An 8406-nucleotide genomic window follows, 5' to 3' on the forward strand; every position below is an offset into this window, starting at 1 on the left:
TGACACTATCTATCACTCTATGAAACTTTCTGACACTCTCCATCACTCTCTATCACTCTCTGGCACACTCTGGCCCACTCTGACGCTCTCTGACACATTATCTGACACTCTCTACACACTCTGACAGACTCAGACACTCTCTATCAATCTCTATCACTCTCTGACACTCTCTGACACACTTTGACACTCTCAGACACTCTCTATCACTCTCTATCACTCTCTGACACACTGACATTTTCTGACACTCTCAGACACTCTCTATCACTCTCTGTCCCTCTCTGTTACTCTCTGACACACTCTGACACTCTCTGACACTCTCTGACGCACTCTGACAATCTCTGACACTCTCTCTCACTCTCTGACATACTCTGTCACTCACAGACACTCTCAGACACTCTCGATCAATCTCTGACACTCTCTATCACTCTCTGACACTCTCTGACATTCTCAGACACTCTCTATCACTCGCTGACACTCTCAGACACTCTCTATCACTCTCTAACACTCGCTGACACTCTCAGACACTCTCAGACACTCTCTGTCACTCTCTGACACTCACTGAAACTCTCAGACACTCTCAGACACTCTCTGACGCTCTCAGACACTCTCTGACTCTCTCAGACACTCTCAGACACTCTCTATCACTCTATATCACTCTCTGACACTATCACTCTATGAAACTCTCTGACACTCTCCATCACTCTCTATCACTCTCTGGCACACTCTGGCACACTCTGGCCCACTCTGGCCCACTCTGACCCTCTCTGACACGATCTGACACTCTCTGACACACTCTGACAGACTCAGACACTCTCTATCACTCTCTATCACTCTCTATCACTCTCTGACACTCTCTGACACACTCTGACACTCTATGACACTCTCAGACACACTCTATCACTCTCTGACACTCTCTATCACTTTCTGACACTCTCAGACACTCTCTACCACTCTCTGACACTCTCTATCACCCACTGACACTCTCTGACACACTCTGACACGCTCAGACACTCTCAGAGACTCTCTATCACTCTCTATCACTCTCTATCACTCTCTGACACTCTCTGACACACTCTGACACACTCTGACAATCTCTGACACTCTCAGACACTCTCTAAACACTCTCTGACACTCACTGACACTCTCAGACACGCGCTGTCACTCTCTGACACTCTCAAACACTCTCTATCACTCTCTATCACTCTCTGACACTCTCTGACATTCTCAGAAACTATCCATCACTCTCTATCACTCGCTGACACTCTCAGACACTCTCAGACACTCTCAGACACTCTCTATCACTCTCCGACACTCACTGAAACTCTCAGACATTCTCTCTCACTCTCTGACACTCTCTGAAACTCTCTGACACGCTCACACTCTGTTGACACTCTCTATCACTCTCTATCACTCTCTGACACTCTCTGACACACTCTGACACTCTCTGACAATCTCTATCACTCTCTGACACTCTCTGACTCTTTGTGACACACTCTGACAGACTCTATCGCTCTCTGACATTCTCTGACACACTCTGACACTCTCTGACACTATCAGAAACTCTCTATCACTCTCTGACACTGACTGATACCCTCAGACACTCTCTGTCACTCTCAGACACTCTCAGACACTCTCAGACACTCTCGATCACTCTCTGACATTTTCTATCACTCTCTGACACTCTCTGACACACTCTGAAACTCTCTGACACTCTTTATCACTCTCTATCACTCTCTGACACAATTTGACACTCTCAGACACTCGCTATCACTCTCGATCACTCTCTGACACTCTCTGACCCTCTCTGACACTCTATCACTCTCTGTCACTCTCTGACACTCTCAGATACTCTCAGACACTCTCAGACACTCTCAGACACTTTCGATCACTCTCTGACATTTTCTATCACTCTCTGACACTCTCTGACACACTCTGAAACTCTCTGACACTCTCTATCACTCTCTATCACTCTCTGACACAATTTGACACTCTCAGACACTCGCTATCACTCTCGATCACTCTCTGACACTCTCTGACCCTCTCTGACACTCTCTATCACTCTCTATCACTCTCTATCACTCTCTGACAGTCTCTGACATTCTCAGACACTCTCTATCACTCTCAGACACTCTCTATCACTCTCTATCACTCTCTCACACTTTCTATCACTCTCTATCACTCTCTGACACACTCTGACACTTTCTGACACTCTCAGACACTCTCTCTCACTCTCTATCAAACTCTGACACACTCTGACAATCTCTGACAATTTCTATCACTCTCTGACACTCTCAGACACTCTCTATCAATCATTGACTCTCTCAGACACTCTCTATCACTCACTGACACTCTCTGAAACTCTCTGACACACTCTGACACTCTCAGACACTCTCTAACACTCTCTGACAAACTCTGACATTCTCTGACACTCTCTATAACTCTCTGACATACTCTGTCACTCACAGACACTCTCAGACACTCTCGATCACTCTCTGACATTCTCTATCACACTCAATCACTCTCTATCACTCTCTGACACTCTCGGACACTTTCTATCACTCTCTATCAGTCTCAGACACTCTCTGTCACTCTCGATCAAACTCTGACACTCTCAGAGACTCTCGATCACTCACTGACACTCTCTTTCACACTCTGACAGTCTCTGACACTCTCTGACACTCTCTCACAATCTCTATCACTCTCTGATACTCTCTGACACACTCTGACATTCTCTGACACTCTCTGACACACTCTGGCACTCTCTATCAATCTCTGACACTCTCAGACACTCTCTATCACTCACTGACACTCTCTATCACTCTCTGACACACTCTGACACTCTCAGACACTCTCTATCACTCTCTGACACACTCTGACATTTTCTGACACTCTCAGACACTCTCTATCACTGTCTATCCCTCTCTGTTACTCTTTGACACACTCTGACACTCTCTGACACTCTCTGACACACTCTGACAATCTCTGACACTCTCTATCACTCTCTGACATACTCTGTCACTCACAGACACTCTCAGACACTCTCGATCAATCTCTGACACTCTCTATCACTCTCTGACACTCTCTGACATTCTCAGACACTCTCTATCACTCTCTATCACTCGCTGACACTCTCAGACACTCTCTATCACTCTCTAACACTCGCTGTCACTCTCAGACACTCTCAGACACTCTCTGACACTCACTGAAACTCTCAGACACTCTCTGTCACTCTCAGACACTCTCAGACACTCTCTCTCACTCTCTGACACTCTCTGAATCTCTCTGATACACTCACACACTCTCTGACACTCTCTAACACTCTCTGACACTCTCTGACACACTCTGACACTCTCTGACACTCTCTATCACTCTCTGAAACTCTCTGAAACTCTCTGACACTCTCTGACACACTCTGACACATTCTATCGCTCTCTGACATTCTCTGACACACTCTGACACTCTCTGACACTCTCAGACACTCTCAGACACTCTCTATCACTCTCTGACACTCTCTATCACTCTCCATCACTCTCTGACACAATCTGACACAATCTGACAATCTCTGACACTCTCAGACACTCTCTGTCATTCTCTGACACTGTCTGACACCCTCAGACACTCTCAGACACTCTCAGACACTCTCTGTCATTCTCTGACACTGTCTGGCACCCTCAGACACTCTCAGACACTCTCTATCACTCTCAGACACTCCCTATCACTCTTTGACATTCTCTGAAACTCTCTATCACTCTCAGACACTTTCTGACATTCTCTGACACACTCTGACACACTCTATCGCTCTCTGACATTCTCTGACACACTCTGACACTCTCTGACACTGTCAGACACTCTCTGTCACTCTCCATCATTCTCTGACACACTCTGACATAATCTGACAATCTCTGACACTCTCAGACACTCTCTATCACTCTCAGACACTCTCTAAAACTCTCTGACATTCTCTGAAACTCTCAGACACTCTCTATCACTTTCTGACACTCTCAGACACTCTCTATCACTCTCGATCAAACTCTGACACTCTCAGAGACTCTCGATCACTCACTGACACTCTCTTTCACACTCTGACAGTCTCTGACACTCTCTGACACTCTCTCACAATCTCTATCACTCTCTGATACTCTCTGACACACTCTGACATTCTCTGACACTCTCTGACACACTCTGGCACTCTCTATCAATCTCTGACACTCTCAGACACTCTCTATCACTCACTGACACTCTCTATCACTCTCTGACACACTCTGACACTCTCAGACACTCTCTATCACTCTCTATCACTCTCTATCACTCTCTGACACACTCTGACATTTTCTGACACTCTCAGACACTCTCTATCACTGTCTATCCCTCTCTGTTACTCTTTGACACACTCTGACACTCTCTGACACTCTCTGACACTCTCTGACACACTCTGACAATCTCTGACACTCTCTATCACTCTCTGACTTACTCTGTCACTCACAGACACTCTCAGACACTCTCGATCAATCTCTGACACTCTCTATCACTCACTGACACTCTCTGACATTCTCAGACACTCTCTATCACTCTCTATCACTCGCTGACACTCTCAGACACTCTCAGACACTCTCTATCACTCTCTAACACTCGCTGTCACTCTCAGACACTCTCAGACACTCTCTGTCACTCTCTGACACTCACTGAAACTCTCAGACACTCTCTGTCACTCTCAGACACTCTCAGACACTCTCTCTCACTCTCTGACACTCTCTGAATCTCTCTGATACACTCACACACTCTCTGACACTCTCTAACACTCTCTGACACTCTCTGACACACTCTGACACTCTCTGACACTCTCTGTCACTCTCTGAAACTCTCTGAAACTCTCTGACACTCTCTGACACACTCTGACACATTCTATCGCTCTCTGACATTCTCTGACACACTCTGACACTCTCTGACACTCTCTGACACTCTCTAACACTTTCTGACACTCTCTGACACACTCTGACACTCTCTGACACTCTCTATCACTCTCTGAAACTCTCTGAAACTCTCTGACACTCTCTGACACACTCTGACACATTCTATCGCTCTCTGACATTCTCTGACACACTCTGACACTCTCTGACACTCTCAGACACTCTCAGACACTCTCTATCACTCTCTGACACTTTCTATCACTCTCTGACACTCTCTGACACACTCTGAAACTCTCTGACACTCTCTATCACTCTCTGACACAATTTGACACTCTCTATCACTCTCTGACACTCTCAGACACTCTCTATCACTCTATGACACTGTCAGACACTCTCTATCACTCTCTGACACACTCTGACACTCTGTGACACTCCCAGACACTCGCTATCACTCTCTATCACTCTCTGACACTCTCTGACACTCTCAGACACTCTCTGACACACACTGACACTCTCAGGCATTCTCTGAAACTCTCTATCACTCGCTGCAATTGTCTGACACTCGCAGACACTCTCTGAAACTTTTTATCACTTTCTGACACTCTCAGACACTCTCAGACACTCTCAGACACTCTCTGACACTCTCTATCAAACTCTGACACTTTCTGTCACTCTCTGACACTCTCAGACACTCTCTGTCACTCTCTATCCCTCTCTGTTACTCTCTGACACACTCTGACACTCTCTGAAACTCTCTGACACACTCTGACAATCTCTGACACTCTCTATCACTCTCTGACATACTCTGTCACTCACAGACACTCTCAGACACTCTCAGACACTCTCTGTCATTCTCTGACACTGTCTGGCACCCTCAGACACTCTCAGACACTCTCTATCACTCTCAGACACTCCCTATCACTCTCTGACATTCTCTGAAACTCTCTATCACTCTCAGACACTTTCTGACATTCTCTGACACACTCTGACACACTCTATCGCTCTCTGACATTCTCTGACACACTCTGACACTCTCTGACACTGTCAGACACTCTCTGTCACTCTCCATCATTCTCTGACACACTCTGACATAATCTGACAATCTCTGACACTCTCAGACACTCTCTATCACTCTCAGACACTCTCTAAAACTCTCTGACATTCTCTGAAACTCTCAGACACTCTCTATCACTTTCTGACACTCTCAGACACTCTCTATCACTCTCGATCAAACTCTGACACTCTCAGAGACTCTCGATCACTCACTGACACTCTCTTTCACACTCTGACAGTCTCTGACACTCTCTGACACTCTCTCACAATCTCTATCACTCTCTGATACTCTCTGACACACTCTGACATTCTCTGACACTCTCTGACACACTCTGGCACTCTCTATCAATCTCTGACACTCTCAGACACTCTCTATCACTCACTGACACTCTCTATCACTCTCTGACACACTCTGACACTCTCAGACACTCTCTATCACTCTCTATCACTCTCTGACACACTCTGACATTTTATGACACTCTCAGACACTCTCTATCACTGTCTATCCCTCTCTGTTACTCTTTGACACACTCTGACACTCTCTGACACTCTCTGACACACTCTGACAATCTCTGACACTCTCTATCACTCTCTGACATACTCTGTCACTCACAGACACTCTCAGACACTCTCGATCAATCTCTGACACTCTCTATCACTCTCTGACACTCTCTGACATTCTCAGACACTCTCTATCACTCTCTATCACTCGCTGACACTCTCAGACACTCTCAGACACTCTCTATCACTCTCTAACACTCGCTGTCACTCTCAGACACTCTCAGACACTCTCTGTCACTCTCTGACACTCACTGAAACTCTCAGACACTCTCTGTCACTCTCAGACACTCTCAGACACTCTCTCTCACTCTCTGACACTCTCTGAATCTCTCTGATACACTCACACACTCTCTGACACTCTCTAACACTCTCTGACACTCTCTGACACACTCTGACACTCTCTGACACTCTCTATCACTCTCTGAAACTCTCTGAAACTCTCTGACACTCTCTGACACACTCTGACACATTCTATCGCTCTCTGACATTCTCTGGCACACTCTGACACTCTCTGACACTCTCTGACACTCTCTAACACTCTCTGACACTCTCTGACACACTCTGACACTCTCTGACAATCTCTATCACTCTCTGAAACTCTCTGAAACTCTCTGACACTCTCTGACACACTCTGACACATTCTATCGCTCTCTGACATTCTCTGACACACTCTGACACTCTCTGACACTCTCAGACACTCTCAGACACTCTCTATCACTCTCTGACACTTTCTATCACTCTCTGACACTCTCTGACACACTCTGAAACTCTCTGACACTCTCTATCACTCTCTGACACAATTTGACACTCTCTATCACTCTCTGACACTCTCAGACACTCTCTATCACTCTATGACACTGTCAGACACTCTCTATCACTCTCTGACACACTCTGACACTCTGTGACACTCCCAGACACTCGCTATCACTCTCCATCACTCTCTGACACTCTCTGACACTCTCAGACACTCTCAGACACTCTCTATCACTCTCTGACACTCTCTATCACTCTCCATCACTCTCTGACACACTCTGACACATTCTATCGCTCTCTGACATTCTCTGACACACTCTGACACTCTCTGACACTCTCAGACACTCTCAGACACTCTCTATCACTCTCTGACACTTTCTATCACTCTCTGACACTCTCTGACACACTCTGAAACTCTCTGACACTCTCTATCACTCTCTGACACAATTTGACACTCTCTATCACTCTCTGACACTCTCAGACACTCTCTATCACTCTATGACACTGTCAGACACTCTCTATCACTCTCTGACACACTCTGACACTCTGTGACACTCCCAGACACTCGCTATCACTCTCTATCACTCTCTGACACTCTCTGACACTCTCAGACACTCTCTGACACACACTGACACTCTCAGGCATTCTCTGAAACTCTCTATCACTCGCTGCAATTGTCTGACACTCGCAGACACTCTCTGAAACTTTTTATCACTTTCTGACACTCTCAGACACTCTCAGACACTCTCAGACACTCTCAGACACTCTCAGACACTCTCTGACACTCTCTATCAAACTCTGACACTTTCTGTCACTCTCTGACACTCTCAGACACTCTCTGTCACTCTCTATCCCTCTCTGTTACTCTCTGACACACTCTGACACTCTCTGAAACTCTCTGACACACTCTGACAATCTCTGACACTCTCTATCACTCTCTGACATACTCTGTCACTCACAGACACTCTCAGACACTCTCAGACACTCTCTGTCATTCTCTGACACTGTCTGGCACCCTCAGACACTCTCAGACACTCTCTATCACTCTCAGACACTCCCTATCACTCTCTGACATTCTCTGAAACTCTCTATCACTCTCAGACACTTTCTGACATTCTCTGACACACTCTGA

This window comes from Heterodontus francisci, unplaced genomic scaffold (genome assembly GCF_036365525.1).
Source record: "Heterodontus francisci isolate sHetFra1 unplaced genomic scaffold, sHetFra1.hap1 HAP1_SCAFFOLD_101_1, whole genome shotgun sequence".
Classification (NCBI taxonomy): domain Eukaryota; kingdom Metazoa; phylum Chordata; class Chondrichthyes; order Heterodontiformes; family Heterodontidae; genus Heterodontus; species Heterodontus francisci.